The 11,686-nt window shown below is 43.1% G+C and overlaps 1 long non-coding RNA gene across 2 annotated transcripts in view; it reads left to right on the top strand.

The window, feature by feature from the left end:
* The window catches only part of LOC125483255, a 50,906-nt gene extending 39,703 nt beyond the window's left edge, over positions 1 to 11,203 (top strand). Inside the window, exons 3-4 of one of the 2 annotated variants that reach the window (XR_007262202.1) lie at positions 4,001 to 4,219; positions 10,617 to 11,203. This is a non-coding gene — a long non-coding RNA (uncharacterized LOC125483255). The remainder of the gene's footprint in view (positions 1 to 4,000; positions 4,220 to 10,616) is intronic. The other variant, XR_007262201.1, reaches the window with a different exon arrangement.
* The last annotated feature ends 483 nt before the right edge of the window (positions 11,204 to 11,686 follow it).

Raw genomic sequence — 11,686 nt, forward strand, 5'->3', positions numbered from 1 at the left:
CCCGGACTCCCGCCGCTGAAACAACTGAAAGGCCGCAGTCACGCGAGGTAAGACTTTTATAATCGAAAAAGCTCACCTTCCCAGGCTGCCCTCGCGCTTCCTCCCGGACTCCCGCCGCTGAAACAATTGAAAGGCCGCAGTCACGCGAGGTAAGACTTTTATTATCGAAAAAGCTCACCTTCCCAGGCTGCCCTCGCGCTTCCTCCTGGACTCCCGCCGCTGAAACAAGTGAAGTCAAGTGAATCCCAAGTGGAGGCTGATATTCATAATTCTTCCTCTGAAAGAATGCTTTCATTGTTTACAGGTGATTACCAACTTCTTCCCTGAATTCTAATGCTGTTCTTTCTTCTATGGGTCTTCACTGTGGGACAGGAGCCATATGTAATCTACCTTTCACCCCTTCTCCTGAGCTATAATCTATTCCATAGGGCAAAGGAAACAGATAGCAAGATCCACCTTCCTATGAATGAGAAAGTGTGTCTAAGCATTGGATCAGTTATCTCAAAATGTATGAATGTTAATTCCTTGGGAGGTTCAGGCTTTCTTTAACAAGTTGATGCTGCCATCTGCAACCTTCCAGAGCAAGACTTTCCTTCTCAATGGACGAGGTGAACGTATTGCCAGTGGCAGACAATGCACCTGTCACTGGAGTGCTCATTCTCCCTTCACTCTACATCTCTTCTCCCTGAGGTACTGTGCTGTTTTCCCCTTCAAGGAGAAAAAGTAGAAATACATAATTGTTCATAATAGCTTGGGTAGAGTGGAGGGAGGGACAACATTTGTGGAGAGTGACTGAGAGGCAGGGGTGTGAGAGTACAATAGCGTAGAGGGAATGTAAGTGTTACTCACTTCCTCCATTGGTCTTGTCCATGCACAGATCATTAGATGCTGGTCTTTTCGTACCATCCTCAGGAAAGCATTCTAAAGCAGAGCCTCAGCATTCTCAGAATTCCTCTCCATTTCTGTGGTTGTTGCAGTCTCCAGTTCATCCATGCTTTGGGATCCCTGTAATAAGAAATCTTTTTTTATACACAAGGTTTTAAACTTGACAATTCTGACTAAAGAAGTTGAATGGTTTCTACAGTTATCAGAGTTCTCATGTTTGAATTGCAACTTGTTTTTTGTCTAAGATAGCAGACACATTTTACTAAAATGTCAATGTCTAGTTCCATCATCTCTACTGCCAAGAAGTACAAAATAGCAATGCCACACTTCCCTCCAATTTCTACAACTTGTGAACTCCAGTGAGATTGTCATTCCTTCATGGTCATTGCATTAAAATCCTGGAGTTCACTATCTAGTACTATTGTGGGAGCACTATTAGCACAAAGATAACATAACTCACTGTCAATCTTTGATGGGATTTGGGGTGCTAATAAACGCAATATTAATAATATCACATACTCCCCATTTTTTTAAGAAGATGGAAAGCAGTAACAATAGTCACCACAATTGTAAATACAATTGATAATAGAAATAGCTTATCAAGATAAACTGAAGAAAGCTCAGCCAGATGATCTCTATGAAATCTTTACAATGAGTGTGATGTGAAGAAGGGAAAATGCAATATAGAAAGCAAAAACATTTTGTCAGAAGTGGCTCTAAAATATGATGTAATGAATTAGGAGAATATATAGTGCATTTATGATTGTACTGCATCTGAATAGCTATAATAATATAACAAACTGGTAATTTTAAATAATCACTTTGTCATCAATAGCACATTGATTATTTACATCCACTGTGATCAGGACTCCTTGCAAGCTTTTGGTTCTATATGAAAATACAAGTCTTATTTTTCAAATGAACTAAAATTGTAAGATCAATTTGATGTGCCATTTAATGTTATGGACCAGACCAAACCTATTTAAAACATATCAAGCAGATAGTCAAGGCCCTAACTGTTATCTTATTTAAAGGCAAGTGTAAAGTGCTGTGTTCCAGATGTGATTTGATTGGTCAAACTACTAGGCTTAAGCAAAGCACACTCTATTCTTGCACTGCAGTTAAAGTATAAGCAAAATAAAGAGAACTGGAATAACTTTATCAAAATACTTAACAATTACTACTTACCCACTTCCAAATTAACGGCATCGTGTAAACACACCCTTGGCAAAGGGAAATTCAGCAAAACAGATTTCCCTCACTTTCTATCACCTCTGGTCCAGGAGAAGGAATACTGATAGAAGGAATCTAGCAGCGGAGAGAGAACTCAAGCTTTCAGTGACAGGAGAGAGAGAGAGAGCTGTATTTAGCAGCTTCAACTCCAAAACTCCAAGTTCAACAATTGAAAGCAAAACTGTAACCCTGGGTCTGTGTGAACCTGACTCCACTCACTCATGCTTCTTTAGGCTAATTTACAATAAAAACCCAAAGCTATTTACTCTGCTTTCCATAGAGCAGAAAGCTTAGCACCAGGTTTATAATACCCCTCTTCAAGAAAAACAGGACAGGACAAATCCCTCTTAAAGGCACATTTCATCACAATATGAATTGGAAGAACATTTCTTTTCTAACGGCACCTGCTGGAATTTGGTTGGTCACCTGTTTAGTGATTTGTTCTGCTCTGCAGACTGGAGAGAGAACATTTATTAGTGGGCAAACCTTTTCACTACTGTGTATGTATGATGTGTACGTCCTCGTTTACTCTCAATGTAGCATATTTACTGCAGGACTAAGTCAATTTGAAACATGAGACTGAAGCTACAATGGACCCCAGTCTACAGTAGCAGCCCATGTGTACCTGACCAGATTGTATGAATCTTCCTAAGTGGTGCTGCCCTACTGGCTGCATCATGGCTGGCAGGCTGTTCTCTTTAACTGGGAATCACTGCAGCTGGTTTTGCAGAAGGAATTCTGGGATATGTGGAACTACCTTAAGACTGCATCATTCTGGTCAGAGTGCTAGCATTCTGGGATATAAGGTAAAGTTGCCATTGTCACAGAGGATCTTAGGTCTGCTTTCTCATTAGAAAGAGAGAGAGAGACGACTGGCGATGGGTCTAACCCCTCAGGTGAGAGGTGAGGTTGAGAAGCTGGGACCTTAGACAGTGCTGAAAATGAGCAGTGAGATCTGTGACAATTAAGACACAGTCTGAGCCAGCATGGCAGCAACCATGGATCTCATGACCTCTATCTGATTAAGAACTCGCTGATATGTTAGGAGACCTCCAACTCTGTTGCAGTAGAAGTTGACACAGCAGTCATTGGACAGCCCATCATGTGTTGATTAGACAGTTCTACCGTGGAGGTGTGCACCAATTCCACAGTAGAATAGGTGGGTTCCAAGCTCAGTCTGATACCTGCTGCCACATTGGAGCCGATATCTTCTATGCTCCATGCCTATGAGTTGAGGTTATTTGCAGACTTGCAAATGCAATAAACATGTTAGTGGTTTCTCTAATCTGCCTCAATTTTAAAGTTGACATACAGGAGTAGTTATGGGCAGCAATCTCATTAGACATTACAGTTCACGTTCAAGATAGAAGAAAAGGCTACAGTGAGGTGGAATTGAGTCTACCATGGAGTCTCATCAGCAAGTCATGGAAACACTCAAATTTTATTTCAGTAAAATAGCACAGGTTCAAACTACAGATAATCTGGAGCTGAGGAGTACAATCAAAAAGCTTAAAACCAAGCATCAAATGGAGCTTAACCATATAAAATTATGTAATAGTTGGAGCAGTCAAACTATCTAAAAAAGGCTGCTGAAGTGAAAGTTGCTGCTATTAGCAGTCACAGAGCAGTATCAAGTCTCATAGCTGGAGAAAGAAAAGATTACAGACGATTTTCAAAAGTCCTGAGTGGAGACAACAGTTGCTCTTGAGAAACTGACTGCAGAAAGAGATGTTGAAATATTCAAAGCTTGGAGATCATAGTAAATTATTACTTGAGGAAAATGTTCTGCTACAATAAATAATGATAATGTTTAATTTATTTTAGTCACTCATGGGACGTGGACATCGCTGACTCTCTAGCGTTTTTTATTGTCCATCTCTAGTTGCCCTTGAAAAGGTAGTGGTGAGCTGCCTTCTTGTACTTCTGCAGTCCATGAGCTCTATGTGGACCTATAATGCCCTAGCGATGGAATTCCAGGATTTTGACCCAGCCACAGTAAAGGAATGGCGATATATTTCCAAATCAGGATGGTGGCTGACTTGGAGGGGAACTTCAACTTGATGATGAATTTCTTTCGAGCTGAATATTTTCATTTGCTAAGGTAACTTGAAGGAGAAGGAGGTCTTTGTTTACATTTGCAAAAAACTATTCTGGAAAAGCAAGCCTTTATTAATCATGGAAGTCAATTTCAGAACGAGGAAAGGCTTAGAAAGCAAAATATAAAGGGAAATACAGAACTTAATCCTTCAACATCTAGCCGGTCCAAACTCTTGGACGGGATTAAGACTAGTATGCAGTTGGTAGACACTGAATATCCCACAGTTGTTCAATCCTCTTTCAAATCTCCAGACTTGGGCTTTTCCCCAACCTTTTATATTTCTGTACTTTTGATTGTGGACTGAAATGGGATTAGGACTTGTTTAAAAGCCAAGATTGTTGCACATTTTAAAATCAAGTTACCTGACACCCATGGTAAATGCAGTTTACACAGTTGTTGGTTCAACCAGTGGGGAAAGTGTGATTACGGACAAGATGGAGCCGGGGGCAGTGTATGAACAGAGATTTGGCTAGCAGCAAGTAGCTGATTGGTTTGTGGCTGAGCTACTACTATCAATAACATAGGCTTCCTGCCTGCAAAAAACGATGTAATTGCTTGTCAGGTAGCTGAACAGCTTAGGGATCTGAATATTCAGGTCATAAGCAATCAGACCTCGGGAAGGGAAGGATCTATTTTTACACTGCATTAAAAAGAATTTCAAGCCTAAACATAGCCACTTTATTTCCCCTAATCAGTTGCTGTAGGCTATGATTTTTAGTTAAAATGTTAGAGGCCTTCATAAGTATGAACCAGTTATCCTGTGTATCCTGAAAGCCAGTGAAAGTACCTAGAGAAGATTGAGAGACAGCATTCTGATAAGCAAAAGGATTTTGTCAGCAAACCCTGTGGACAAGAGCCACTGAACTGCTTTTCCAGTCTTTCTTTCCATCCATAATACCAATTATTTTGTTCCTTTCTGTGTTGGTCTGTATACATGTGTAGAGAAGTAATCTTTATAATTAGGCCAGAGTTTTAGCCAGTAGAGTTATATGTTGATGCTTCATACTTGTTTATTTGTATTTAAAATCTAATAATTGGTAATAAATAGCAATTTTGTTAAATACAGAAACCTGATCCAACCTCTTGTCAACACAGTAGGCAGGTGGAGGTACACAGCAGGTCAGGCAGCATCAGAGGAGCAGGAAAGTTGATGTTATGGGTTGGGACACTTCTTCAGAAATAGGGAGGAGAAGGGAACTGGGAAATGAATAGTGGGAAGAGGGGGGGGCCTGGGGAAAGGTAGGTGGGATGGTGATAAGTGAATGCAGGTAGGGAGTGGTGGAGATTGGCCAGTGGGATGGATGGGGCGGGTAGGTGGGAGAGAAGATGGACAGGTTGTGTCAGGTCAAAGAGGCAGGGACGAGAGGGAGGTTTGGACGTGGGATGAGGCCGGGGATGGGGAGATCTTAAAACTGGTGAATTCTATGTTAAGGCCATCAGGCTGTAGGCTCCTGAGGCAGAGTATGAGGTGTTGCTCCTCCAGTTTGCATGTGGCATCATTTTGTGACACTAGAGGCACTGTTCCCACCTACATCTGCGACACCACCCATGCCCTCCACCTCCTCCAAGACTTCCAATTCCCTGGCCCCCAAAACCTAATCTTTACCATGGACATCCAATCGTGTACACATGTACCCCCCATGCAGGTGACCTAAAAGCCCTCCTCTTCTTCCTCTCCCGCAGGCTCAACCACTCCCACTCCACCGACACCCTCATCCGCTTAACAGAACTTGTCCTTACCTTGAACAACTTCTCCTTTAACTCCTGCTACTTCAATAAAATGAACGGGGTACCTATGGGCACCTGTATGGGTCCAAGCTATGCCTCCCTCTTTGAAGGATATGTGGAACAGTCCCTTTTCCGCTGTTACACTGTCACCATCCCTCACCTCTTCCTCCGCTACATTGATGACAGTATCGGAGCTGCCTCATGCTCCTATGAGGATCTTGAACAGTTCATCATCTTTACTAACACCTTTCACCCCCAACATCAAATTCACCTGGACCACCTCCAATACCTCCTTCCCCTTCCTGGACCTCTCCGTCTCCATGTCTGGTAACTGCCTCAACACCGACATCTATTTCAAACCCACTAACCTCCATAATAAAAACCAAAAGAACTGCGGATGCTGTAAATCGGGAACAAAAACAGAAGTTGCTGGAAGCTCAGTAGGTCTGGCAGCATCTGTGAAGAAAAAAATTAGAGTTAACTTTTTGGGTCCGGTGACTCTTCCTCAGAACTGATTAGGAAGGGTCACTGGACCCAAAACGTTAACTCTAAATTTTTTCTTCATGGATGCTACCAGACCTGCTGAGCTTCCAGAGACTTCAATTTTTAAATCCATTAGCTATCTGGACTACACATCCTCTCATCCACCCTCCTGCAAGAATGGAAACCCTTACTCCCAATTCCTCCAACACAACTGCTCGCAAGATGGAACACCACACTCCTGGGCATCCCAGATGTTCTCTTATTTCAAGGACCGCAACTTCCTCCCTTGGGTAATCAAAAATGCCCTCAACCACATCTCTTGCATTTCCTGCAGCTCAAACACCCTCCCCCAAACAAAAATAAAGACAGAATCCCCGTAGTCCTTACATACCACCCCACCAACCTCTTCATCCAGTGCATCATTCTCTGCCACCTACAACCTGACCCCACGACCAAAGCAAAATTTCCTTCCCCACCCCATCTGCCTTTTGTAGAGACTGCTCATTCCACGACTCCTTCGTCTGCTCTACTCTCTCCACTAACCCCACCACACCCGACACCTTTCCCTGTAACTGCAGGAAGTGCCACACCTGCCCCTACACCTACCCCCTCACCACCATTCAAGGCCCAAAGCAAACTTTTCATATCTGACAGGGGTTCACCTTTACATCCTCCAACCTGATCTACTGTATCCATTGCTCCTGATGTAGCTTCCTCTACAATCAAGCGCAGATTTGGGGATCGTTTCGTGGAGCATTTGTGCTCTGTACGCTATGATCAACAATACCTTCTGATTGCTAACCATTTTAATTACTGCTCACAGACCCTTGATGACATGTCCATCCTGGGCCTCCTCCAATGCCACAATAACGCCACACGCAAACTGGAGCAGCAACACCTCATATTCTGCCTCGGGAGTCTACAGCTTGATGGCCTCAACATAGAATTCACCAGTTTTAAAATCTTCCCAACCCCGGCCTCATCCCACGTCCAAACCTCCCTCTCATCTCCACCTCCTTGACCTGACACAACCTGTCCATCTTCTCTCCCACCTATCCACCCACCCATTCCACTGACTAATCCCTACCACTCCCTACCTGCATCCACTTATCACCAACCCACCTACCTTTCTCCAGCCTCACCCCTCCTCCCTCTATTTATTTCCCAGCTCCCTTCCCCCTCCCCATTTCTGAAGCAGGGTCCCTTCCTGACCTGCTGTGTTCCTCCAGCTCCACACTGTGTTGTCTCTGACTCCAGCATCAGCATTTCTTGCTATCTCCATCATCTTGTCAAGCTGGGTCTAAAAGACAGATAAGCTGAGGAATTTTGTGTATTATAAAAATCTTTAATGACTCTAGGAATATGGCACAATGAATTCTGGGTTTGATTATCACAGCACTACCCCTGTGATGCATGACACTGTGTAGGAACTTGATATTGATCCTGCTTCAGAAGTTTATTCCATTTTCAATGAAAATGCTGTCCAACATCCTCATTTGCATAGGAGCAACAATGAACTGAAACAAATGTGGAGATTATACCCTAGAAGAAGACGAATTGCTACCCTATGATATTAAGGGTGTCCTCATTTCCTCATCTCCAGAATACTCGTTGTCATTGTTATCATCCACCAAATTCATCCCTGGTGACAGTATTAAATAGTTCTTTCATTGTTGCATGACACAGCTCTTCATAGGAGCTGAAGGTGGTTCTTTGTTCAAGATAACACTTTAATTTTGCCACAATCTGTAATGCAGAAGAAGAGAATATGCATTTCACTTTGTTATTTTCCTGATCAAGGAGCTTTGATAGGCTGTATTTCATAGAACTCCTACAGTGTGGAAACAGGCCCTTTGGCCCAACACGTCCACACTGACCCTCAGAGCATCCCAACCAGACCGGTCCCTCAATAACCCACATAATCTGCACATCCCTGAACACTACGGGCAATTTAGCATGACCAATCCACCTAGCCTGCACATCTTTGGACTGTGCGAGGAAACCAGAGCAGCTGGAGGAAACCCATGCAGACATGGGGAGAATGTGCAAACTCCACACAGACAGTCTCCTAAAGGTGAAATCGAACCTGAGTCCCTGGCGCTGAGAGGCAGCAGTGCTAACCACTGAGCCACTGTGCCACCTGTATTGAATCAGTTTTCCCTGATTGGTCTTCACTGCCATTATATCCAGGTCACTCCAAGCGTCTTGATATCGAGAAGGAAAAAGATAATGAAAAAGACAAGAATCTCACAAGAAAGTAGTGAGCAGTCTATTTGCATACTCCGACATCTCATTAGTGCCTATTCTCAACTGATTTATATGCATTTTTCCATTCTCACCACACAGCAGACCAAACCTTGATGGTGAAAATCCCATATATGAAAGTCAGAGCAAATACATGGAGGCTCCAATTCACCAGTTGCTTTGCCAGGTCTCCATCTTGATTAATATTCTCCAATACCTCAGGGTAGGCTCCCTGGACAATGACTATCTGCATCTTTCATCTACAGAAGTTAGAATCAGAAATGCACATTCCTCATCACATCATGACAGCATTTAAAATACACTTTTCCATTTCACTGCTGCACTTTTCTTCTTTTGCTACTGCTAGGGTCTTTGTTTGTTTTCTTAGCACTGAGCCACTTTGTACCTACTTGGATGTTCACAGCATCACCTTTCCTTGCCTTGCTTTTTTGCACTTTGCGACTACATTCAGGACTCACAGGCCTGCATATACTTCTGTATTGCCTTATGATTTAGCAGATACATAGTCAGGCAGTTTGTTATGAATGTCAGAGTGATCAGTCAAAAAGGTGGCCTTGTTGCTGTCCTGCACCATGCTTCATCAATGTCATACATACAACATGTGCAAGCAGCTTATTTGGCCAACATACTCAGTCCATGTGCGTCAACCAAAAGATAATGTCTCAAAGTCTAAACAGAGTAAACTGAATCAAGTTCAGGAGGACTGTGGCCAGTCTGGGTACGAGTACAGTAAGTCAAGAGTGGTGTCTGACTCGGTTCAGAGGTTTGGACATGGTCAGTGATCTGCTTGGAGAGGTCAGGGTCGGGTCAGCAGTGGCCCATGGTCACCCTCTTCATGTCTAGTTTGGGGATTAGTGATAAGTCAGTTGCAGAGTTCCACAGAGATCACACAGTGGATTGGCTACTCATCATTTGAGGTTGTCCTTCCAAGTTGGTCAGGGGGTCTGTGCATGAAAATTAAGGGGCATTATTAGGGACCACTGCTATGGAAAGGAAGTTGGGGCAGCTCACCATGCAAAAGTGGAAGATGACAGTGCATTGGATGGCATGCATTACTGTGAGAAGTGTTCATTAACAATCACGACCACCCGAGCTTTGATGTAGCATAATGATTAGTATGGTCATCCCATAGTCCTAGACCTCTTGGCAGGTGTTGGGAAAAATAGGTGTAGAAGTGCAGAAGCTCAGAACTGAAGGGGTCCATAGGGAATTTCAGGAAGAATGTACATTAACATTTTGGAGTGCCCTAGCTTACCAGGCTGAGCCTGTGACCCACCATGCAAAGTATAACTTTGAAAAGTGAGCAAAGTAAGTGTTTTTTTTCCCTGTCTGAAGACACAGGCTCCAGTTACTAGAGATATAAAGCCTTGAAAAGGCAATTGCATTAATTAGACATGTACACAGTGCAGGTTAAAAACATCTGTGGTCATAGAGTCTAGTATGTGAAACACATTTCCTGACCATCTATGTGGATAAATTTTTTGGTCAAAAGTAATATTGACCACGTCAATGGTGATTACAAATTTATGACAGTCATCTCTGTGAAGCAGAATTAGTCTCAAGTGACTTCTAAGTGTCATCTGTGGGCCACATTTCACAAGATCAATCCAAGATCTCATAGGCTACACAAGGGCATAGAGCTGGTTTCACCTCATCTTGAACTGTAAGCATTTGCCAACGTGCTCTTATATGAAATGCTGCCTTTTTTGAAGATGTGGGGACCTAAGGGTGGGAGGGGCAAGCTTTCAGTAATCCTACTGCATACTCCCAGAGTGGTTTGTGTTGCATTGTCCAGAATGTAGTTCACACGCCAAGTCCCCCATGTTCCCCTGTAGTCAGGACTATGATAAATTGTAATTTGAACGTGATGTGAATGGTGACTCATTATTAAGGACCTGTTCTGTTTTTGATATACCTCACATAGGTTCAGCAGAAGCGCAATCAATCGATCCAGCCATAGCAGGATTCTCATCACTGTGGTGACAGCACAACAATGATGATGCAGAGAAATGGAGAGGAATAAGCTCAGAACCAACAGTAAACTCCAGTGGCTGCTGACAACCTCCATGCGAAGAGGTTGCTACTGAAGTACCCCTTAGGATGTGGAGGAGACCCAGAGTCTACCACCCTCAATGCCATTTCCTCCAGATGGGTGAGGCAGTGTACAAGAGGGGCTAAAATTGATGATGATGCTCAACAGCTGCATGACCTCGAATGAGTCCTGTGAACATTCCTATACGTGCCAAAGATGGCACAATCAGGAATATTTTCTGTTTTTGCTTTTCTGTACTTGCTGTTTGTCACACTGTATAAGAGAGATACAATTTGTTCTGAGTCATTGAACTTCACCTTGGGATTGCAAACGGTGCTAGGAACAAACCTAAGCCTCCAGTCCAGCCATAGAATGAGGGGTCCGCAATGGGCAGAAGACAATATGACTTATTGCTTTTCTTTTTTCCTACTTTTCCATTTCTTTATTATTACTTAATAAACATTCATATTTGAGCAAATTGCTGTTGCTGAGTTTTCTCTTAACTACATTTAGCTGAATCTGAAGAACCTCTTGGATGCACTTTGGGATCCAAGATACCTATTGCGATGAGGATAGGATTTCAGAAAAAGTTTAAAAGGGGAAAGGCAACCTGATGCTCCGAAGATCTTCTGAATTCCAAGGATGGAATGAGGGAGACTCTGGATTCGGGTCCGTAGCTATCTTGTTAGCACAATTTGGCCCCCCGCAAGAATGAGGGATAGTTATAATTGGAAAAAGAGAGAAAGGAGGGTTATTCATACAGGCTGGCATACACAAGTGCTTGTGGGAAATAGGCTTCCCCAAAAGCAAGGGCAGTGTACTGCAAATGGAATGGAAATTGTTAACTGCTTTGCGTTCTACGTGCAGAGAATTAGAAGAGTGTCAGACCAAAAATAGACAGCTTGATGGCAGTAGAACAGCGTAATATCACCCTAATTGAAGCAGTTAAGACAGTGCAGGAG

The sequence above is a fragment of the Rhincodon typus genome, chromosome 6, assembly GCF_021869965.1.
Source record: "Rhincodon typus isolate 14 chromosome 6, sRhiTyp1.1, whole genome shotgun sequence".
Taxonomy (NCBI): Eukaryota; Metazoa; Chordata; class Chondrichthyes; order Orectolobiformes; family Rhincodontidae; genus Rhincodon; species Rhincodon typus.